The sequence below is a fragment of the Strix aluco genome, chromosome 1, assembly GCF_031877795.1.
Source record: "Strix aluco isolate bStrAlu1 chromosome 1, bStrAlu1.hap1, whole genome shotgun sequence".
Classification (NCBI taxonomy): Eukaryota; Metazoa; Chordata; class Aves; order Strigiformes; family Strigidae; genus Strix; species Strix aluco.
The window spans coordinates 172946431-172973536 of record NC_133931.1 but is presented as its reverse complement, the minus strand read 5'-3'; positions in this window follow the sequence as shown (position 1 = coordinate 172973536).

Genomic DNA, 27106 nt, shown 5'->3' with positions numbered 1-27106 from the left:
AGGCGGTCGACAACGACGACGACACCGAGGCAGTCGACGACGACAACGAGAGGGAGGCGGTTGACGACGACGAGGACAGCGAGGCGGTCGACGACGAAGACGACAGCGAGGCGGTCGACGACGACGACAGGGAGGCGGTCGACGACGACGACGACAGGGAGGCGGTCGACGACGACGACAGGGAGGCGGTCGACGACGACGACAGCGAGGCGGTCGACGACGACGACAGCGAGGCGGTCGACGACGACGGGGAGGCGGTCGCCGACGACGTCGACCGGGAGGCGGTCGCCGACGACGACGGGGAGGCGGTCGACTACGACGACGGGGAGGCGATCGACGACGACGACAGCGAGGCGGTCGACGACGACAGCGAGGCGGTCGACGATGACGACGACAGGGAGGCGGTCGACGACGACGACGACAGCGAGGCGGTCGACGACGACGACAGCGATGCGGTCGACGACGACGGGTAGGCGGTCGCTGACGACGACGACGGGGAGGCGGTCGACGACGATTACGACGACAGCGAGGCGGTCGACGACGACGACGACGAGAGCGAGCCGGTCGGCGCCGACAACGATGACAGCGAGGCGGTCGACGACGACGACGAGAGGGAGGCGGTCGACGACGACGACGAGAGGGAGGCGGTCGACGACGACGACGACAGGGAGGCGGTCGACGATGACGACAGCGAGGCGGTCGGCGACGAAGACGACAGCGAGGCGGTTGACGATGACAGCGAGGCGGTCAACGACGACGACGACAGGGAGGCGGTCGACGATGACGACGACAGGGAGACGGTCGACGACGACGACGACATAGAGGCTGTCGACGACGACGACGACAGGGAGGCGGTGGACGACGACGACAGGGAGGCGGTGGACGACGACGACAGCGAGGCGGTCGACGACGGCAACAGCGAGGCGGTCGACGACGACGGGTAGGCGGTCGCCGACGACGTCGACGGGGAGGCGGTCGACGACGACGACGGCGAGGCAGTCGTCGACGACGACGGCGAGGCGTGTCGACGACGACGGCGAGGCGTGTCGACGACGACGGCGAGGCGGTCGACGACGACGGCGAGGCGGTCGACGACGACGACAGCGAGGCCGTCGACGACGATGACGACAGCGAGGCGGTCGACGTCGACGACAGGGAGGCGGTCGACGACGACGACGACAGGGAGGCGGTCGACGACAACGACGACATGGAGGCGGTAGACGACGACAACGACAGCGAGGCGGTCGACGACGAAGACGACAGCGAGGCGGTTGACGACGACGACGACGGGGAGGCGATCGACGACGATGACGACAGCGAGGCGGTCGATGATGACGACGAGAGGGAGGCGGTCGACGACGACGACGACGACAGCGAGGCGGTCGACGACGACGACGAGAGGGAGGCGGTCGACGACAACGACGAGAGGGAGGCGGTCGACGACGACGACGACACGGAGGCCGTCGACGACCACGACGACAGGGAGGCCGTCGACGACTACGACGACAGCGAGGCGGTCGACGACGACGACGACAGCGAGGCGGTCGACGACGACGACAGCGAGGCGGTCGACGACGACGGGTAGGCAGTCGCCGCCGACGACGACGGGGAGGCGGTCGACGACGACGACAGCGAGGCGGTCGACGACGACGATAGCGAGGCGTTCGACAACGACGACGACAGCGAGGAGGTCGACGACGACGACGACAGGGAGGCGGTCGACGACGACGACAGCGAGGCGGTCGACGACGACAGCGAGGCGGTCGACGACGACAGCGAGGCGGTCGACGACGACGACGACAGCGAGGCGGTCGACGACGACGACGACAGCGAGGCGCTCGACGACGACGACGACAGCGAGGCGGTCGACAACGACGACAGGGAGGCGGTCGACGACGACGACAGCGAGGCGGTCGACAACGACGACGACGACAGCGAGGCGGTCGACGACGACGACAGCGAGGCGGTCGACGACGACGACGACGACAGCGAGGCTGTCGACGACGACGGGGAGGCGATCGAAGACGACGACGACGACAGCGAGGCGGTCGACGACGACCACAGCGAGGCGGTCGATGATGACGACAGCTAGGCGGTCGACGACGACGACGGGGAGGCCATCGACGACAACGACGACGACAGCGAGGCGGTCGACGACGACGACGACAGCGAGGCGGTCGACGACGACAACGACGACAGCGAGGCGGTCGACGACGACGACGACGGCGAGGCGGTCGCCGACGACGACGACGGGGAGGCGGTCGACGACGACGACGACGACATGGAGGCGATCGACGACGACGACGACAGCGAGGCGGTCGATGATGACGACGAGAGGGAGGCGGTCGATGACAACGTCGAGAGGGAGGCGGTCGACGACGACGACGAGAGGGAGGCGGTCGACGACCACGACGACACGGAGGCTGTCGACAACCACGACGACAGGGAGGCGGTCGACGACGACGGGTAGGCGGTCGCTGACGACGACGACGGGGAGGCGGTCGACGACGATGACGACGACAGCGAGGCGGTCGACGACGACGACAGCGAGCCGGTCGGCGCCGACAACGATGACAGCGAGGCGGTCGACGACGACGACGAGAGGGAGGCGGTCGATGACGACGACGAGAGGGAGGCGGTCGACGACGACGACGACAGGGAGGCGGTCGACGACGACGACGACATGGAGGCGATCGACGACGACGTCGACAGCGAGGCGGTCGATGATGACGACGAGAGGGAGGCGGTCGACGACGACGACGACGACAGCGCGGCGGTCGATGACGACGACAGCTAGGCGGTCGACGACGACGACAGCGAGGCGGTCAACGACGACGACGACAGCGAGCCGGTCGACGACGACAGCGAGGCATTCGACGACGACGACGACAGCGAGGCGTTCGTCGACGACAGCGAGGCATTCGACGACGACGACGACAGCGAGGCGGTCGACGACGACGACGACAGCGAGGCGGTCGACGACGACGAAGACGGGGAGGCGATCGATGACGACGACGACGACAGCGAGGCGGTCGACGACGACGACGACAGCGAGGCGGTCGACGACGACGACGACACGGAGGCGGTCGACGCCGACGACGACAGGGAGGTGGTCGACGACGACGACGACGACATGGAGGCGATCGACGACGACGACGACAGCGAGGCGGTCGATGATGACGACGAGAGGGAGGCGGTCGACGACGACGACGACGACAGCGAGGCGGTCGACGACGACGACGAGAGAGAGGCGGTCGACGACCACGACGACACGGAGGCTTTCGACAACCACGACGACAGCGAGGCGGTCGACGACGACAGCGAGGCGGTCGACGACGACGACGACAGCGAGGCGGTCGGCGACGACGACGACACGGAGGCTGTCGACGACCACGACGACAGGGAGGCGGACGACGACGACGACGACAGGGAGGCGATCGACGACGACGACGACGACAGCGAGGCGGTCGACGACGACGACGACAGCGAGGCGGTCGACGACGACGACGACGACAGCGAGGCGGTCGACGACGACGGGGAGGCGATCGACGACAACGACGACGACGGCGAGGCGTTCGACGACGACGACGACGGTGAGGCGGTCGACGACGACGACAGCGAGGCGGTCGACGACGACGACAGCGAGGCGGTCGACGACGACGACGACGACAGCGAGGCGGTCGACGACGACGACGACGGGGAGGCAGTCGACGACGACGACGACAGGGAGGCGGTCGACGACAACGACGACAGGGAGGCGGTCGACGACGACGACAGCGAGGCGGTCGACGACGACGACAGCGATGCGGTCGACGACGACGGGTAGGCGGTCGCTGACGACGACGACGGGGAGGCGGTCGACGACGATGACGACGACAGCGAGGCGGTCGACGACGACGACGACGACAGCGAGCCGGTCGGCGCCGACAACGATGACAGCGAGGCGGTCGACGACGACGACGAGAGGGAGGCGGTCGACGACGACGACGAGAGGGAGGCGGTCGACGATGACGACGACAGGGAGGCGGTCGACGATGACGACAGCGATGCGGTCGGCGACGAAGACGACAGCGAGGCGGTTGACGATGACAGCGAGGCGGTCAACGACGACGACGACAGGGAGGCGGTCGACGATGACGACGACAGGGAGACGGTCGACGACGACGACGACACGGAGGCGATCGACGACGACGACGACAGGGAGGCGGTCGACGACGACGACGACATGGAGGCGATCGACGACGACGTCGACAGCGAGGCGGTCGATGATGACGACGAGAGGGAGGCGGTCGACGACGACGACGACGACAGCGCGGCGGTCGATGACGACGACAGCGAGGCGGTCGACGACGACGACAGCGAGGCGGTCGACGACGACGACGACAGCGAGCCGGTCGACGACGACAGCGAGGCATTCGACGACGACTACGACAGCGAGGCGTTCGTCAACGACAGCGAGGCATTCGACGACGACGACGACAGCGAGGCGGTCGACGACGACGACGACAGCGAGGCGGTCGACGACGACGAAGACGGGGAGGCGATCGATGACGACGACGACGACAGCGAGGCGGTCGACGACGACGACGACAGCGAGGCGGTCGACGACGACGACGATAGCGAGGCGGTCGACGCCGACGACGACACGGAGGCGGTCGACGCCGACGACGACAGGGAGGTGGTCGACGACGACGACGACGACATGGAGGCGATCGACGACGACGACGACAGCGAGGCGGTCGATGATGACGACGAGAGGGAGGCGGTCGACGACGACGACGACAACAGCGAGGCGGTCGACGACGACGACAGCGCGGCTGTCGACGACGACGACAGCGAGGCGGTCGACGACGACGACGACAGCGAGCCGGTCGACGACGACGACAGCGAGGCATTCGACGACGACGACGACAGGGAGGCGGTCTACGACGACGACGACAGGGAGGCGGTCGACGACGACGACAGGGAGGCGGTCTACGACGACGACGACAGGGAGGCGGTCGACGACAACGACGACAGGGAGGCGGTCGACGACGACGACAGGGAGGCGGTTGACGACGACGACGACAGCGAGGCGGTCGACGACGACGACGGCGAGGCGGTCGACGACGACGGGGAGGCGGTCGCCGACGACGTCGACCGGGAGGCGGTCGACGACGACGACGGGGAGGCGGTCGACTACGACGACGGGGAGGCGGTCGACGACGACGACGACAGCGAGGCGGTCGACGACGACGAAAGCGAGGCGGTCGACGACGACGGGTAGGCGGTCGCTGACGACGACGACGGGGAGGCGGTCGACGACGATGACGATGACAGCGAGGCGGTCGGCGACGACAACGATGACAGCGAGGCGGTCGACGACGACGACGAGAGGGAGGCGGTCGACGACGACGACGACAGGGAGGCGGTCGATGACAACGACGACGACGGGGAGGCGATCGACGACGACGGGGAGGCGATCGACGACGACGACGACGACAGCGAGGCGGTCGACGACGACGATGACGGCGAGGCGGTCGGCGACGACGACGACAGCGAGGCGGTCGACGACGACGACGACGGGGAGGCGATCGACGACGTGACGACGACAGCGAGGCGGTCGTCGACGACGACGACGGGGAGGCGATCAACGACGACGACGACGACAGCGAGGCGGTCGACGACGACGACGACATGGAGGCGATCGACGACGACGTCGACAGCGAGGCGGTCGATGATGACGACGAGAGGGAGGCGGTCGACGACGACGACGACGACAGCGCGGCGGTCGACGACGACGACAGCGAGGCGGTCGACGACGACGAAGACAGCGAGCCGGTCGACGACGACAGCGAGGCATTCGACGACGACGACGACAGCGAGGCGTTCGTCGACGACAGCGAGGCATTCGACGACGACGACGACAGCGAGGCGGTCGACGACGACGACGACAGCGAGGCGGTCGACGACGACGAAGACGGGGAGGCGATCGACGACGACGACGACAGCGAGGCGGTCGACGACGACGACAGCGAGGCGATCGACGACGACGACGACACCGAGGCGGTCGACGACGACGACGAGAGGGATGCGGTCGATGACGACGACGACAGCGAGGCGGTCGACGACGAAGACGACAGCGAGTCAGTCGACGACGACGACGGGGAGGCGGTCGACGACGACGACGACAGGGAGGCGATCGACGACGAGAGGGAGGCGATCGACCACGATGACAGCGAGGCGGTCGACAACGACGACGACACCGAGGCAGTCGACGACGACGACGAGAGGGAGGCGGTTGACGACGACGAGGACAGCGAGGCGGTCGACGACGAAGACGACAGCGAGGCGGTCGACGACGACGACAGGGAGGCGGTCGACGACGACGACGACAGGGAGGCGGTCGACGACGACGACAGGGAGGCGGTCGACGACGACGACAGCGAGGCGGTCGACGACGACGACAGCGAGGCGGTCGACGACGACGGGGAGGCGGTCGCCGACGACGTCGACCGGGAGGCGGTCGCCGACGACGACGGGGAGGCGGTCGACTACGACGACGGGGAGGCGATCGACGACGACGACAGCGAGGCGGTCGACGACGACAGCGAGGCGGTCGACGATGACGACGACAGGGAGGCGGTCGACGACGACGACGACAGCGAGGCGGTCGACGACGACGACAGCGATGCGGTCGACGACGACGGGTAGGCGGTCGCTGACGACGACGACGGGGAGGCGGTCGACGACGATTACGACGACAGCGAGGCGGTCGACGACGACGACGACGAGAGCGAGCCGGTCGGCGCCGACAACGATGACAGCGAGGCGGTCGACGACGACGACGAGAGGGAGGCGGTCGACGACGACGACGAGAGGGAGGCGGTCGACGACGACGACGACAGGGAGGCGGTCGACGATGACGACAGCGAGGCGGTCGGCGACGAAGACGACAGCGAGGCGGTTGACGATGACAGCGAGGCGGTCAACGACGACGACGACAGGGAGGCGGTCGACGATGACGACGACAGGGAGACGGTCGACGACGACGACGACATAGAGGCTGTCGACGACGACGACGACAGGGAGGCGGTGGACGACGACGACAGGGAGGCGGTGGACGACGACGACAGCGAGGCGGTCGACGACGGCAACAGCGAGGCGGTCGACGACGACGGGTAGGCGGTCGCCGACGACGTCGACGGGGAGGCGGTCGACGACGACGACGGCGAGGCAGTCGTCGACGACGACGGCGAGGCGTGTCGACGACGACGGCGAGGCGTGTCGACGACGACGGCGAGGCGGTCGACGACGACGGCGAGGCGGTCGACGACGACGACAGCGAGGCCGTCGACGACGATGACGACAGCGAGGCGGTCGACGTCGACGACAGGGAGGCGGTCGACGACGACGACGACAGGGAGGCGGTCGACGACGACGACGACAGGGAGGCGGTCGACGACGACGACGACATGGAGGCGGTAGACGACGACAACGACAGCGAGGCGGTCGACGACGAAGACGACAGCGAGGCGGTTGACGACGACGACGACGGGGAGGCGATCGACGACGATGACGACAGCGAGGCGGTCGATGATGACGACGAGAGGGAGGCGGTCGACGACGACGACGACGACAGCGAGGCGGTCGACGACGACGACGAGAGGGAGGCGGTCGACGACAACGACGAGAGGGAGGCGGTCGACGACGACGACGACACGGAGGCCGTCGACGACCACGACGACAGGGAGGCCGTCGACGACTACGACGACAGCGAGGCGGTCGACGACGACGACGACAGCGAGGCGGTCGACGACGACGACAGCGAGGCGGTCGACGACGACGGGTAGGCAGTCGCCGCCGACGACGACGGGGAGGCGGTCGACGACGACGACAGCGAGGCGGTCGACGACGACGATAGCGAGGCGTTCGACAACGACGACGACAGCGAGGAGGTCGACGACGACGACGACAGGGAGGCGGTCGACGACGACGACAGCGAGGCGGTCGACGACGACAGCGAGGCGGTCGACGACGACAGCGAGGCGGTCGACGACGACGACGACAGCGAGGCGGTCGACGACGACGACGACAGCGAGGCGCTCGACGACGACGACGACAGCGAGGCGGTCGACAACGACGACAGGGAGGCGGTCGACGACGACGACAGCGAGGCGGTCGACAACGACGACGACGACAGCGAGGCGGTCGACGACGACGACAGCGAGGCGGTCGACGACGACGACGACGACAGCGAGGCTGTCGACGACGACGGGGAGGCGATCGAAGACGACGACGACGACAGCGAGGCGGTCGACGACGACCACAGCGAGGCGGTCGATGATGACGACAGCTAGGCGGTCGACGACGACGACGGGGAGGCCATCGACGACAACGACGACGACAGCGAGGCGGTCGACGACGACGACGACAGCGAGGCGGTCGACGACGACAACGACGACAGCGAGGCGGTCGACGACGACGACGACGGCGAGGCGGTCGCCGACGACGACGACGGGGAGGCGGTCGACGACGACGACGACGGGGAGGCGATCGACGACGACGACGACGACAGCGAGGCGGTTGACGACGACGATGACAGCGAGGCGGTCGGCGACGACGACGATAGCGAGGCGGTCGACGACGACGACGACGGGGAGGCGATCGACGACGACGACGACAGGGAGGCGGTCCACGACGACGGGGAGGCGATCGAAGACGACGACAGCGAGGCGGTCGACTACGACGACGACAGCGAGGCGGTCGTCGACGACGACGACACGGAGGCTGTCGACGACCAGAACGACAGGGAGGCGGACGACGACGACGACGACAGGGAGGCGGTCGACGACGACGACGACAGCGAGGCAGTCGACGACGACGACAGCGAGTCGGTCGACGACGACGACGAGAGGGAGGCGGTCGACGACGACGACGACGAGAGGGAGGCGGTCGAAGACGACGACGAGAGGGAGGCGGTCGACGACGACGACGACAGGGAGGCGGTCGACGACGACGACGACACGGAGGCTGTCGACGACCACGACGACAGGGAGGCGGTCGACGACGACGACAGCGAGGCGGTCAACGACGACGACGACGACAGCGAGACCGTCGACGACGACGACGACGACAGCGAGGCGGTCGACGACGACGACGACAGCGAGGCGGTCAACGACGACGACGACGACAGCGAGGCGGTCGACGACGACGACGACGACGGGGAGGCGATCGACAACGACGGGGAGGCGATCGACGACGTCGACGACAACAGCGAGGCGGTCGACGACGACGATGACGGCGAGGCGGTCGGCGACGACGACGACAGCGAGGCGGTCGACGACGACGACGACGGGGAGGCGATCGACGACGTGACGACGACAGCGAGGCGGTCGTCGACGACGACGACGGGGAGGCGATCAACGACGACGACGACGACAGCAAGGCGGTCGACGACGACGACGACACGGAGGCGGTCGACGACGACGACGACAGGGAGGCGGTCGACGACGACGACGACATGGAGGCGATCGACGACGACGTCGACAGCGAGGCGGTCGATGATGACGACGAGAGGGAGGCGGTCGACGACGACGACGACGACAGCGCGGCGGTCGACGACGACGACAGCGAGGCGGTCGACGACGACGACAGCGAGGCGGTCGACGACGACGACGACAGCGACCCGGTCGACGACGACAGCGAGGCATTCGACGACGACGACGACAGCGAGGCGTTCGTCGACGACAGCGAGGCATTCGACGACGACGACGACAGCGAGGCGGTCGACGACGACGACGACAGCGAGGCGGTCGACGACGACGAAGACGGGGAGGCGATCGATGACGACGACGACGACAGCGAGGCGGTCGACGACGACGACGACAGCGAGGCGGTCGACGACGACGACGACACGGAGGCGGTCGACGCCGACGACGACAGGGAGGTGGTCGACGACGACGACGACGACATGGAGGCGATCGACGACGACGACGACAGCGAGGCGGTCGATGATGACGACGAGAGGGAGGCGGTCGACGACGACGACGACGACAGCGAGGCGGTCGACGACGACGACAGCGCGGCTGTCGACGACGACGACAGCGAGGCGGTCGACGACGACGACGACAGCGAGCCGGTCGACGACGACAACAGCGAGGCATTCGACGACGATGACAACAGCGAGGCGTTCGACGACGACGACGACGACAGCGAGGCGGTCGATGACGACGACGACGACAGCGAGGCGGTCGACGACGACAGCGAGTCGGTCGACGACGACGACGAGAGTGAGGCGGTCGACGACGACGACGACAGCGAGGCGGTCGACGACGACGAGAGGGAGGCGGTCGACGACGACGACGACAGCGAGGCGGTCGACGACGACGACGACAGCGAGGCGGTCGACGACGACGACGACAGCGAGGCGGTCGACGACGACGACGACAGCGAGGCGGTCGGCGACGACGACGACACGGAGGCTGTCGATGACCACGACGACAGGGAGGCGGTCGACGACGACGACGACAGCGAGGCGGTCGACGACGACGACGACGACAGCGAGGCGGTCGACGACGACGACAGCGAGGCGGTCGACGACGACGACGAGAGGGAGGCGGTCGACGACGACGACGACACAGAGGCTGTCGACGACCACGACGAGAGCGAGGCGGTCGACGACCACGACGACAGCGAGGCGGTCGACGACGACAGCGAGGCGGTCGACGACGTTGACGACAGCGAGGCGGTCGACGACGACGACGACGGGGAGGCGATCGATGACGACGACGACGACAGCGAGGCGGTCGACGACGACGATGACAGCGAGGCGGTCGACGACGACGACGACGGGGAGGCGGTCGACGACGACGACGACGACAGCGAGGCGGTCTACGACGACGACGACAGCGAGGCGGTCGACGACGACGACGACGACGACAGCGAGGCGGTCGACGACGACGACGACAGCGAGGCGGTCGACGACGACGACGACGACACGGAGGCCGTCGACGACGACGACGACAGGGAGGCGGTCGACGACGACGACGACATGGAGGCGATCGACGACGATGACGACAGCGAGGCGGTCGATGATGACGACGAGAGGGAGGCGGTCGACGACGACGACGACGACAGCGAGGCGGTCGACGACGACGACGAGAGGGAGGCGGTCGACGACGACGACGACACGGAGGCTGTCGACGAGCACGACGACAGGGAGGCGGTCGACGACGACGACGACAGCGAGGCGGTCGACGACGACAGCGAGGCGGTCGACGACGACAACGACAGCGAGGCGGTCGGCGACGACGACGACACGGAGGCTGTCGATGACCACGACGACAGGGAGGCGGTCGACGACGACGACGACAGCGAGGCGATCGACGACGACGACGACGACAGCGAGGCGGTCGACGACGACGACAGCGAGGCGGTCGACGACGACGACGACGAGAGGGAGGCGGTCGACGACGACGACGAGAGGGAGGCGGTCGACGACGACGACGACACAGAGGCTGTCGACGACGACGACGAGAGGGAGGCGGTCGACGACGACGACGACAGCGAGGCTGTCGACGACCACGACGACAGCGAGGCGGTCGACGACCACGACGACAGCGAGGCGGTCGACGACGACAGCGAGACGGTCGACGACGACGACGACAGCGAGGCGGTCGACGACGACGACGACGGGGAGGCGATCGATGACGACGACGACGACAGCGAGGCGGTCGACGACGACGACGACAGCGAGGCGGTCGACGACGACGACGACAGCGAGGCGGTCGACGACGACGACGACAGCGAGGCGGTCGACGACGATGACAGCGAGTCGGTCGACGACGACGACGAGAGGGAGACGGTCGACGACGACGACGAGAGGGAGGCGGTCGATGACAACGTCGAGAGGGAGGCGGTCGACGACGACGACGAGAGGGAGGCGGTCGACGACCACGACGACACGGAGGCTGTCGACAACCACGACGACAGGGAGGCGGTCGACGACGACGACAGCGAGGCGGTCGACGACGACAGCGAGGCGGTCGACGACGACGACGAAAGCGAGGCAGTCGGCGACGACGACGACACGGAGGCTGTCGACGACCACGACGACAGGGAGGCGGACGACGACGACGACGACAGGGAGGCGATCGACGACGACGACGACGACAGCGAGGCGGTCGACGACGACGACGACAGCGAGGCGGTCGACGACGACGGGGAGGCGATCGACGACATCGACGACGACGGCGAGGCGTTCGACGACGACGACGACGGCGAGGCGGTCGACGACGACGACAGCGAGGCGGTCGACGACGACGACAGCGAGGCGGTCGACGACGACGACAGCGAGGCGGTCGACGACGACGACAGCGAGGCGGTCGACGACGACAACGACGACAGCGAGGCGGTCGACGACGACGACGACAGCGAGGCGGTCGCCGACGACGACGACGGGGAGGCAGTCGACGACGACGACGACGGGGAGGCGATCGACGACGACGACGACGACAGCGAGGCGGTCGACGACGACGATGACAGCGAGGCGGTCGGCGACGACGACGACAGCGAGGCGGTCGACAACGACGACGACGGGGAGGCGGTCGACGACGACGACGACGACAGCGAGGCGGTCTACGACGACGACGACAGCGAGGCGGTCGACGACGACGACGACACGGAGGCTGTCGATGACGACGACGACAGGGAGGCGTTCGACGACGACGACGACAGCGAGGCGGTCGACGACGACAACAGCGAGGCGGTCGACGACGACGACGACGGGGAGGCGGTCGACGACAACGACGACAGCGAGGCGGTCGACGACGACGACAGCGAGGCGATCGACGACGACGACGACACCGAGGCGGTCGACGACGACGACGAGAGGGATGCGGTCGATGACGACGACGACAGCGAGGCGGTCGACGACGAAGACGACAGCGAGTCAGTCGACGACGACGACGGGGAGGCGGTCGACGACGACGACGACAGGGAGGCGATCGACGACGACAGGGAGGCGATCGACCACGATGACAGCGAGGCGGTCGACGACGACGACGACACCGAGGCAGTCGACGACGATGACGAGAGGGAGGCGGTCGACGACGACGAGGACAGCGAGGCGGTCGACGACGAAGACGACAGCGAGGCGGTCGACGACGACGACAGGGAGGCGGTCGACGACGACGACGACAGGGAGGCGGTCGACGACGACGACAGGGAGGCGGTCGACGACGGCGACAGCGAGGCGGTCGACGACGACGGGTAGGCGGTCGCCGACGACGTCGACGGGGAGGCGGTCGACGACGACGACGGCGAGGCAGTCGTCGACGACGACGGCGAGGCGTGTCGACGACGACGGCGAGGCGGTCGACGACGACGGCGAGGCAGTCGACGACGACGACAGCGAGGCCGTCGACGACGATGACGACAGCGAGGCGGTCGACGTCGACGACAGGGAGGCGGTCGACGACGACGACGACAGGGAGGCGGTCGACGACAACGACGACATGGAGGCGGTAGACGACGACAACGACAGCGAGGCGGTTGACGACGACGACGACGGGGAGGCGGTCGATGACAACGACGATGCGGAGATGAACGACGACGACGACAGCGAGGCGGTCGACGACGACGACGACGACGGGGAGGCGATCGACGACGACGGGGAGGCGATCGACGACGACGACGACGACAGCGAGGCGGTCGACGACGACGATGACGGCGAGGCGGTCGGCGACGACGACGACAGCGAGGCGGTCGACGACGACGACGACGGGGAGGCGATCGACGACGTGACGACGACAGCGAGGCGGTCGTCGACGACGACGACGGGGAGGCGATCAACGACGACGACGACGACAGCGAGGCGGTCGACGACGACGACGACATGGAGGCGATCGACGACGACGTCGACAGCGAGGCGGTCGATGATGACGACGAGAGGGAGGCGGTCGACGACGACGACGACGACAGCGCGGCGGTCGACGACGACGACAGCGAGGCGGTCGACGACGACGAAGACAGCGAGCCGGTCGACGACGACAGCGAGGCATTCGACGACGACGACGACAGCGAGGCGTTCGTCGACGACAGCGAGGCATTCGACGACGACGACGACAGCGAGGCGGTCGACGACGACGACGACAGCGAGGCGGTCGACGACGACGAAGACGGGGAGGCGATCGACGACGACGACGACAGCGAGGCGGTCGACGACGACGACAGCGAGGCGATCGACGACGACGACGACACCGAGGCGGTCGACGACGACGACGAGAGGGATGCGGTCGATGACGACGACGACAGCGAGGCGGTCGACGACGAAGACGACAGCGAGTCAGTCGACGACGACGACGGGGAGGCGGTCGACGACGACGACGACAGGGAGGCGATCGACGACGACAGGGAGGCGATCGACCACGATGACAGCGAGGCGGTCGAGGACGACGACGACGACACCGAGGCGGTCGACGACGACGACGAGAGGGAGGCGGTCGACGACGACGAGGACAGCGAGGCGGTCGACGACGAAGACGACAGCGAGGCGGTCGACGACGACGACAGCGAGGCGGTCGACGACGACGACGACAGGGAGGCGGTCGACGACGACGACGACAGGGAGGCGGTCGACGACGACGACAGGGAGGCGGTCGACGACAACGACGACAGGGAGGCGGTCGACGACGACGACGGGGAGGCGGTCGACGACGACGACAGCGAGGCGGTCGACGACGACAGCGAGGCGGTCGACGATGACGACGACAGGGAGGCGGTCGACGACGATGACGACAGCGAGGCGGTCGACGACGACGACAGCGAGGCGGTCGACGACGACGGGTAGGCGGTCGCTGACGACGACGACGGGGAGGCGGTCGACGACGATGACGACGACAGCGAGGCGGTCGACGACGACGACGACGACAGCGAGCCGGTCGGCGCCGACAACGATGACAGCGAGGCGGTCGACGACGACGACGAGAGGGAGGCGGTCGACGACGACGACGAGAGGGAGGCGGTCGACGACGACGACGACAGGGAGGCGGTCGACGATGACGACAGCGAGGCGGTCGACGACGACGGGTAGGCGGTCGCCGACGACGTCGACGGGGAGGCGGTCTACGACGACGACGGCGAGGCAGTCGTCGACGACGACGGCGAGGCGTGTCGACGACGACGGCGAGGCGGTCGACGACGACGGCGAGGCAGTCGACGACGACGACAGCGAGGCCGTCGACGACGATGACGACAGCGAGGCGGTCGACGTCGACGACAGGGAGGCGGTCGACGACGACGACGACAGGGAGGCGGTCGACGACGACAACGACAGCGAGGCGGTCGACGACGAAGACGACAGCGAGGCGGTTGACGACGACGACGACGGGGAGGCGATCGACGACGATGACGACAGCGAGGCGGTCGATGATGACGACGAGAGGGAGGCGGTCGACGACGACGGCGACGACAGCGAGGCGGTCGACGACGACGACGAGAGGGAGGCGGTCGACGACAACGACGAGAGGGAGGCGGTCGACGACGACGACGACACGGAGGCTGTCGACGACCACGACGACAGGGAGGCCGTCGACGACTACGACGACAGCGAGGCGGTCGACGACGACGACGACAGCGAGGCGGTCGACGACGACGACAGCGAGGCGGTCGACGACGACGGGTAGGCGGTCGCCGACGACGACGACGGGGAGGCGGTCGACGACGACGACAGCGAGGCGGTCGACGACGACGATAGCGAGGCGTTCGACAACGACGACGACAGCGAGGAGGTCGACGACGACGACGACACGGAGGCTGTCGATGACCACGACGACAGGGAGGCGGTCGACGACGACGACGACAGGGAGGCGGTCGACGACGACGACGACAGCGAGGCGGTCGACGACGACAGCGAGGCGGTCGACGACGACGACGACAGCGAGGCGGTCGACGACGACGACGACAGCGAGGCGCTCGACGACGACGACGACAGCGAGGCGGTCGACAACGACGACAGGGAGGCGGTCAACGACGACGACAGCGAGGCGGTCGACAACGACGACGACGACAGCGAGGCGGTCGACGACGACGACAGCGAGGCGGTCGACGACGACGACGACGACAGCGAGGCTGTCAACGACGACGGGGAGGCGATCGAAGACGACGACGACGACAGCGAGGCGGTCGACGACGACCACAGCGAGGCGGTCGACGATGACGACAGCTAGGCGGTCGACGACGACGACGGGGAGGCCATCGACGACAACGACGACGACAGCGAGGCGGTCGACGACGACGACGACAGCGAGGCGGTCGACGACGACAACGACGACAGCGAGGCGGTCGACGACGACGACGACGGCGAGGCGGTCGCCGACGACGACGACGGGGAGGCGGTCGATGACGACGACGACGGGGAGGCGATCGACGACGACGACGACGACAGCGAGGCGGTCGACGACGACGATGACAGCGAGGCGGTCGGCGACGTCGACGACAGCGAGGAGGTCGACGACGACGACGACGGGGAGGCGGTCGACGACGACGACGACGGGGAGGCGATCGACGACGACGACGACGACGGGGAGGCGATCGACGACGACGACGACGACAGCGAGGCGGTCGACGACGACGATGACAGCGAGGCGGTCGGCGACGTCGACGACAGCGAGGAGGTCGACGACGACGACGACGGGGAGGCGATCGACGACGACGACGACGACAGCGAGGCGGTCGACGACGACGATGACAGCGAGGCGGTCGGCGACGACGACGATAGCGAGGCGGTCGACGACGACGACGACGGGGAGGCGATCGACGACGACGACGACAGAGAGGCGGTCGACGACGACGACGAGAGGGAGGCGGTCGACGACGACGACGACGGCGAGGCGGTCGCCGACGACGACGACGGGGAGGCGGTCGACGACGACGACGACGGGGAGGCGATCGACGACGACGACGACGACAGCGAGGCGGTCGACGACGACGATGACAGCGAGGCGGTCGGCGACGTCGACGACAGCGAGGAGGTCGACGACGACGACGACGGGGAGGCGATCGACGACGACGACGACGACAGCGAGGCGGTTGACGACGACGATGACAGCGAGGCGGTCGGCGACGACGACGATAGCGAGGCGGTCGACGACGACGACGACGGGGAGGCGATCGACGACGACGACGACAGGGAGGCGGTCGACGACGACGGGGAGGCGATCGAAGACGACGACAGCGAGGCGGTCGACTACGACGACGACAGCGAGGCGGTCGGCGACGACGACGACACGGAGGCTGTCGACGACCAGAACGACAGGGAGGCGGACGACGACGACGACGACAGGGAGGCGGTCGACGACGACGACGACAGCGAGGCGGTCGACGACGACGACAGCGAGTCGGTCGACGACGACGACGAGAGGGAGGCGGTCGACGACGACGACGACGAGAGGGAGGCGGTCGAAGACGACGACGAGAGGGAGGCGGTCGACGACGACGACGACAGGGAGGCGGTCGACGACGACGATGACACGGAGGCTGTCGACGACCACGACGACAGGGAGGCGGTCGACGACGACGACAGCGAGGCGGTCGACGATGACGACGACGACAGCGAGACCGTCGACGACGACGACGACGACAGCGAGGCGGTCGACGACGACGACGACAGCGAGGCGGTCAACGACGACGACGACGACAGCGAGGCGGTCGACGACGACGACGACGACGGGGAGGCGATCGACGACGACGGGGAGGCGATCGACGACGACGACGACGACAGCGAGGCGGTCGACGACAACGATGACGGCGAGGCGGTCGGCGACGACGACGACAGCGAGGCGGTCGACGACGACGACGACGGGGAGGCGATCGACGACGTGACGACGACAGCGAGGCGGTCGTCGACGACGACGACGGGGAGGCGATCAACGACGACGACGAAGACAGCAAGGCGGTCGACGACGACGACGACACGGAGGCGGTCGACGACGACGACGACAGGGAGGCGGTCGACGACGACGACGACATGGAGGCGATCGACGACGACGTCGACAGCGAGGCGTTCGACGACGACGACGACGACAGCGAGGCGGTCGATGACGACGACGACGACAGCGAGGCGGTCGACGACGACAGCGAGTCGGTCGACGACGACAACGAGAGTGAGGCGGTCGACGACGACGACGAGAGGGAGGCGGTCGACGACGACGACGACACGGAGGCTGTCGACGAGCACGACGACAGGGAGGCGGTCGACGACGACGACGACAGCGAGGCGGTCGACGACGACAGCGAGGCGGTCGACGACGACGACGACAGCGAGGCGGTCGACGACGACGACGACAGCGAGGCGGTCGTCGACGACGACGACAGCGAGGCGGTCGACGACGACGACGACAGCGAGGCGGTCGGCGACGACGACGACACGGAGGCTGTCGATGACCACGACGACAGGGAGGCGGTCGACGACGACGACGACAGCGAGGCGATCGACGACGACGACGACGACAGCGAGGCGGTCGACGACGACGACAGCGAGGCGGTCGACGACGACGACGAGAGGGAGGCGGTCGACGACGACGACGACAGGGAGGCGGTCGACGACGACGACGACACAGAGGCTGTCGACGACCACGACGAGAGCGAGGCGGTCGACGACCACGACGACAGCGAGGCTGTCGACGACGACAGCGAGGCGGTCGACGACGTTGACGACAGCGAGGCGGTCGACGACGACGACGACGGGGAGGCGATCGATGAAGACGACGACGACAGCGAGGCGGTCGACGACGACGACGACAGCGAGGCGGTCGACGACGACGACGACGGGGAGGCGGTCGACGACGACGACGACGACAGCGAGGCGGTCTACGACGACGACGACAGCGAGGCGGTCGACGACGACGACGACGACGACAGCGAGGCGGTCGACGACGACGACGACAGCGAGGCGGTCGACGACGACGACGACGACACGGAGGCGGTCGACGACGACGACGACAGGGAGGCGGTCGACGACGACGACGACATGGAGGCGATCGACGACGATGACGACAGCGAGGCGGTCGATGATGACGACGAGAGGGAGGCGGTCGACGACGACGACGACGACAGCGAGGCGGTCGACGACGACGACGAGAGGGAGGCGGTCGACGACAACGACGACACGGAGGCTGTCGACGAGCACGACGACAGGGAGGCGGTCGACGACGACGACGACAGCGAGGCGGTCGACGACGACAGCGAGGCGGTCGACGACGACGACGACAGCGAGGCGGTCGACGACGACGACGACAGCGAGGCGGTCGGCGACGAAGACGACACGGAGGCTGTCGATGACCACGACGACAGGGAGGCGGTCGACGACGACGACGACAGCGAGGCGATCGACGACGACGACGACGACAGCGAGGCGGTCGACGACGACGACAGCGAGGCGGTCGACGACGACGACGAGAGGGAGGCGGTCGACGACGACGACGAGAGGGAGGCGGTCGACGACGACGACGACACAGAGGCTGTCGACGACGACGACGAGAGGGAGGCGGTCGACGACGACGACGACACAGAGGCTGTCGACGACCACGACGACAGCGAGGCGGTCGACGACCACGACGACAGCGAGGCGGTCGACGACGACAGCGAGGCGGTCGACGACGACGACGACAGCGAGGCGGTCGACGACGACGACGACGGGGAGGCGATCGATGACGACGACGACGACAGCGAGGCGGTCGACGACGACGACGACAGCGAGGCGGTCGACGACGACGACGACAGGGAGGCGGTCGACGACGACGACGACAGCGAGGCGGTCGACGACGACGACGAGAGGGAGACGGTCGACGACGACGACGACGGCGAGGCGGTCGCCGACGACGACGACGGGGAGGCGGTCGACGACGACGACGACGGGGAGGCGATCGACGACGACGACGACGACAGCGAGGCGGTTGACGACGACGATGACAGCGAGGCGGTCGGCGACGACGACGATAGCGAGGCGGTCGACGACGACGACGACGGGGAGGCGATCGACGACGACGACGACAGGGAGGCGGTCCACGACGACGGGGAGGCGATCGAAGACGACGACAGCGAGGCGGTCGACTACGACGACGACAGCGAGGCGGTCGTCGACGACGACGACACGGAGGCTGTCGACGACCAGAACGACAGGGAGGCGGACGACGACGACGACGACAGGGAGGCGGTCGACGACGACGACGACAGCGAGGCAGTCGACGACGACGGCAGCGAGTCGGTCGACGACGACGACGAGAGGGAGGCGGTCGACGACGACGACGACGAGAGGGAGGCGGTCGAAGACGACGACGAGAGGGAGGCGGTCGACGACGACGACGACAGGGAGGCGGTCGACGACGACGACAGCGAGGCGGTCAACGACGACGACGACGACAGCGAGACCGTCGACGACGACGACGACGACAGCGAGGCGGTCGACGACGACGACGACAGCGAGGCGGTCAACGACGACGACGACGACAGCGAGGCGGTCGACGACGACGACGACGACGGGGAGGCGATCGACAACGACGGGGAGGCGATCGACGACGTCGACGACAACAGCGAGGCGGTCGACGACGACGATGACGGCGAGGCGGTCGGCGACGACGACGACAGCGAGGCGGTCGACGACGACGACGACGGGGAGGCGATCGACGACGTGACGACGACAGCGAGGCGGTCGTCGACGACGACGACGGGGAGGCGATCAACGACGACGACGACGACAGCGAGGCGGTCGACGACGACGACGACACGGAGGCGGTCGACGACGACGACGACAGGGAGGCGGTCGACGACGACGACGACATGGAGGCGATCGACGACGACGTCGACAGCGAGGCGGTCGATGATGACGACGAGAGGGAGGCGGTCGACGACGACGACGACGACAGCGCGGCGGTCGACGACGACGACAGCGAGGCGGTCGACGACGACGACAGCGAGGCGGTCGACGACGACGACGACAGCGACCCGGTCGACGACGACAGCGAGGCATTCGACGACGACGACGACAGCGAGGCGTTCGTCGACGACAGCGAGGCATTCGACGACGACGACGACAGCGAGGCGGTCGACGACGACGAAGACGGGGAGGCGATCGATGACGACGACGACGGGGAGGCGATCGATGACGACGACGACGACAGCGAGGCGGTCGACGACGACGACGACAGCGAGGCGGTCGACGACGACGACGACACGGAGGCGGTCGACGCCGACGACGACAGGGAGGTGGTCGACGACGACGACGACGACATGGAGGCGATCGACGACGACGACGACAGCGAGGCGGTCGATGATGACGACGAGAGGGAGGCGGTCGACGACGACGACGACGACAGCGAGGCGGTCGACGACGACGACAGCGCGGCTGTCGACGACGACGACAGCGAGGCGGTCGACGACGACGACGACAGCGAGCCGGTCGACGACGACAACAGCGAGGCATTCGACGACGATGACAACAGCGAGGCGTTCGACGACGACGACGACGACAGCGAGGCGGTCGATGACGACGACGACGACAGCGAGGCGGTCGACGACGACAGCGAGTCGGTCGACGACGACGACGAGAGTGAGGCGGTCGACGACGACGACGACAGCGAGGCGGTCGACGACGACGAGAGGGAGGCGGTCGACGACGACGACGACAGCGAGGCGGTCGACGACGACGACGACAGCGAGGCGGTCGACGACGACGACGACAGCGAGGCGGTCGACGACGACGACGACAGCGAGGCGGTCGGCGACGACGACGACACGGAGGCTGTCGATGACCACGACGACAGGGAGGCGGTCGACGACGACGACGACAGCGAGGCGGTCGACGACGACGACGACGACAGCGAGGCGGTCGACGACGACGACAGCGAGGCGGTCGACGACGACGACGAGAGGGAGGCGGTCGACGACGACGACGACACAGAGGCTGTCGACGACCACGACGAGAGCGAGGCGGTCGACGACCACGACGACAGCGAGGCGGTCGACGACGACAGCGAGGCGGTCGACGACGTTGACGACAGCGAGGCGGTCGACGACGACGACGACGGGGAGGCGATCGATGACGACGACGACGACAGCGAGGCGGTCGACGACGACGATGACAGCGAGGCGGTCGACGACGACGACGACAGCGAGGCGGTCGACGACGACGACGACGGGGAGGCGGTCGACGACGACGACGACGACAGCGAGGCGGTCTACGACGACGACGACAGCGAGGCGGTCGACGACGACGACGACGACGACAGCGAGGCGGTCGACGACGACGACGACAGCGAGGCGGTCGACGACGACGACGACACGGAGGCCGTCGACGACGACGACGACAGGGAGGCGGTCGACGACGACGACGACATGGAGGCGATCGACGACGATGACGACAGCGAGGCGGTCGATGATGACGACGAGAGGGAGGCGGTCGACGACGACGACGACGACGGCGAGGCGGTCGACGACGACGACGAGAGGGAGGCGGTCGACGACGACGACGACACGGAGGCTGTCGACGAGCACGACGACAGGGAGGCGGTCGACGACGACGACGACAGCGAGGCGGTCGACGACGACAGCGAGACGGTCGACGACGACAACGACAGCGAGGCGGTCGGCGACGACGACGACACGGAGGCTGTCGATGACCACGACGACAGGGAGGCGGTCAACGACGACGACGACAGCGAGGCGGTCGACGACGACGACAGCGAGGCGGTCGACGACGACGACGACGAGAGGGAGGCGGTCGACGACGACGACGAGAGGGAGGCGGTCGACGACGACGACGACACAGAGGCTGTCGACGACGACGACGAGAGGGAGGCGGTCGACGACGACGACGACAGCGAGGCTGTCGACGACCACGACGACAGCGAGGCGGTCGACGACCACGACGACAGCGAGGCGGTCGACGACGACAGCGAGACGGTCGACGACGACGACGACAGCGAGGCGGTCGACGACGACGACGACGGGGAGGCGATCGATGACGACGACGACGACAGCGAGGCGGTCGACGACGACGACGACAGCGAGGCGGTCGACGACGACGACGACAGCGAGGCGGTCGACGACGACGACGACAGCGAGGCGGTCGACGACGATGACAGCGAGTCGGTCGACGACGACGACGAGAGGGAGACGGTCGACGACGACGACGAGAGGGAGGCGGTCGATGACAACGTCGAGAGGGAGGCGGTCGACGACGACGACGAGAGGGAGGCGGTCGACGACCACGACGACACGGAGGCTGTCGACAACCACGACGACAGGGAGGCGGTCGACGACGACGACAGCGAGGCGGTCGACGACGACAGCGAGGTGGTCGACGACGACGACGAAAGCGAGGCAGTCGGCGACGACGACGACACGGAGGCTGTCGACGACCACGACGACAGGGAGGCGGACGACGACGACGACGACAGGGAGGCGATCGACGACGACGACGACGACAGCGAGGCGGTCGACGACGACGACGACAGCGAGGCGGTCGACGACGACGGGGAGGCGATCGACGACATCGACGACGACGGCGAGGCGTTCGACGACGACGACGACGGCGAGGCGGTCGACGACGACGACAGCGAGGCGGTCGACGACGACGACAGCGAGGCGGTCGACGACGACGACAGCGAGGCGGTCGACGACGACAACGACGACAGCGAGGCGGTCGACGACGACGACGACAGCGAGGCGGTCGCCGACGACGACGACGGGGAGGCAGTCGACGACGACGACGACGGGGAGGCGATCGACGACGACGACGACGACAGCGAGGCGGTCGACGACGACGATGACAGCGAGGCGGTCGGCGACGACGACGACAGCGAGGCGGTCGACAACGACGACGACGGGGAGGCGGTCGACGACGACGACGACGACAGCGAGGCGGTCTACGACGACGACGACAGCGAGGCGGTCGACGACGACGACGACACGGAGGCTGTCGATGACGACGACGACAGGGAGGCGTTCGACGACGACGACGACAGCGAGGCGGTCGACGACGACAACAGCGAGGCGGTCGACGACGACGACGACGGGGAGGCGGTCGACGACAACGACGACAGCGAGGCGGTCGACGACGACGACAGCGAGGCGATCGACGACGACGACGACACCGAGGCGGTCGACGACGACGACGAGAGGGATGCGGTCGATGACGACGACGACAGCGAGGCGGTCGACGACGAAGACGACAGCGAGTCAGTCGACGACGACGACGGGGAGGCGGTCGACGACGACGACGACAGGGAGGCGATCGACGACGACAGGGAGGCGATCGACCACGATGACAGCGAGGCGGTCGACGACGACGACGACACCGAGGCAGTCGACGACGATGACGAGAGGGAGGCGGTCGACGACGACGAGGACAGCGAGGCGGTCGACGACGAAGACGACAGCGAGGCGGTCGACGACGACGACAGGGAGGCGGTCGACGACGACGACGACAGGGAGGCGGTCGACGACGACGACAGGGAGGCGGTCGACGACGGCGACAGCGAGGCGGTCGACGACGACGGGTAGGCGGTCGCCGACGACGTCGACGGGGAGGCGGTCGACGACGACGACGGCGAGGCAGTCGTCGACGACGACGGCGAGGCGTGTCGACGACGACGGCGAGGCGGTCGACGACGACGGCGAGGCAGTCGACGACGACGACAGCGAGGCCGTCGACGACGATGACGACAGCGAGGCGGTCGACGTCGACGACAGGGAGGCGGTCGACGACGACGACGACAGGGAGGCGGTCGACGACAACGACGACATGGAGGCGGTAGACGACGACAACGACAGCGAGGCGGTTGACGACGACGACGACGGGGAGGCGGTCGATGACAACGACGATGCGGAGATGAACGACGACGACGACAGCGAGGCGGTCGACGACGACGACGACGACGGGGAGGCGATCGACGACGACGGGGAGGCGATCGACGACGACGACGACGACAGCGAGGCGGTCGACGACGACGATGACGGCGAGGCGGTCGGCGACGACGACGACAGCGAGGCGGTCGACGACGACGACGACGGGGAGGCGATCGACGACGTGACGACGACAGCGAGGCGGTCGTCGACGACGACGACGGGGAGGCGATCAACGACGACGACGACGACAGCGAGGCGGTCGACGACGACGACGACATGGAGGCGATCGACGACGACGTCGACAGCGAGGCGGTCGATGATGACGACGAGAGGGAGGCGGTCGACGACGACGACGACGACAGCGCGGCGGTCGACGACGACGACAGCGAGGCGGTCGACGACGACGACAGCGAGGCGGTCGACGACGACGAAGACAGCGAGCCGGTGGACGACGACAGCGAGGCATTCGACGACGACGACGACAGCGAGGCGTTCGTCGACGACAGCGAGGCATTCGACGACGACGACGACAGCGAGGCGGTCGACGACGACGACGACAGCGAGGCGGTCGACGACGACGAAGACGGGGAGGCGATCGACGACGACGACGACAGCGAGGCGGTCGACGACGACGACAGCGAGGCGATCGACGACGACGACGACACCGAGGCGGTCGACGACGACGACGAGAGGGATGCGGTCGATGACGACGACGACAGCGAGGCGGTCGACGACGAAGACGACAGCGAGTCAGTCGACGACGACGACGGGGAGGCGGTCGACGACGACGACGACAGGGAGGCGATCGACGACGACAGGGAGGCGATCGACCACGATGACAGCGAGGCGGTCGAGGACGACGACGACGACACCGAGGCGGTCGACGACGACGACGAGAGGGAGGCGGTCGACGACGACGAGGACAGCGAGGCGGTCGACGACGACAGCGAGGCGGTCGACGACGACGACGACAGCGAGGCGGTCGACGACGACGACGACAGCGAGGCGGTCGTCGACGACGACGACAGCGAGGCGGTCGACGACGACGACGACAGCGAGGCGGTCGGCGACGACGACGACACGGAGGCTGTCGATGACCACGACGACAGGGAGGCGGTCGACGACGACGACGACAGCGAGGCGATCGACGACGACGACGACGACAGCGAGGCGGTCGACGACGACGACAGCGAGGCGGTCGACGACGACGACGAGAGGGAGGCGGTCGACGACGACGACGACAGGGAGGCGGTCGACGACGACGACGACACAGAGGCTGTCGACGACCACGACGAGAGCGAGGCGGTCGACGACCACGACGACAGCGAGGCTGTCGACGACGACAGCGAGGCGGTCGACGACGTTGACGACAGCGAGGCGGTCGACGACGACGACGACGGGGAGGCGATCGATGAAGACGACGACGACAGCGAGGCGGTCGACGACGACGACGACAGCGAGGCGGTCGACGACGACGACGACGGGGAGGCGGTCGACGACGACGACGACGACAGCGAGGCGGTCTACGACGACGACGACAGCGAGGCGGTCGACGACGACGACGACGACGACAGCGAGGCGGTCGACGACGACGACGACAGCGAGGCGGTCGACGACGACGACGACGACACGGAGGCGGTCGACGACGACGACGACAGGGAGGCGGTCGACGACGACGACGACATGGAGGCGATCGACGACGATGACGACAGCGAGGCGGTCGATGATGACGACGAGAGGGAGGCGGTCGACGACGACGACGACGACAGCGAGGCGGTCGACGACGACGACGAGAGGGAGGCGGTCGACGACAACGACGACACGGAGGCTGTCGACGAGCACGACGACAGGGAGGCGGTCGACGACGACGACGACAGCGAGGCGGTCGACGACGACAGCGAGGCGGTCGACGACGACGACGACAGCGAGGCGGTCGACGACGACGACGACAGCGAGGCGGTCGGCGACGAAGACGACACGGAGGCTGTCGATGACCACGACGACAGGGAGGCGGTCGACGACGACGACGACAGCGAGGCGATCGACGACGACGACGACGACAGCGAGGCGGTCGACGACGACGACAGCGAGGCGGTCGACGACGACGACGAGAGGGAGGCGGTCGACGACGACGACGAGAGGGAGGCGGTCGACGACGACGACGACACAGAGGCTGTCGACGACGACGACGAGAGGGAGGCGGTCGACGACGACGACGACA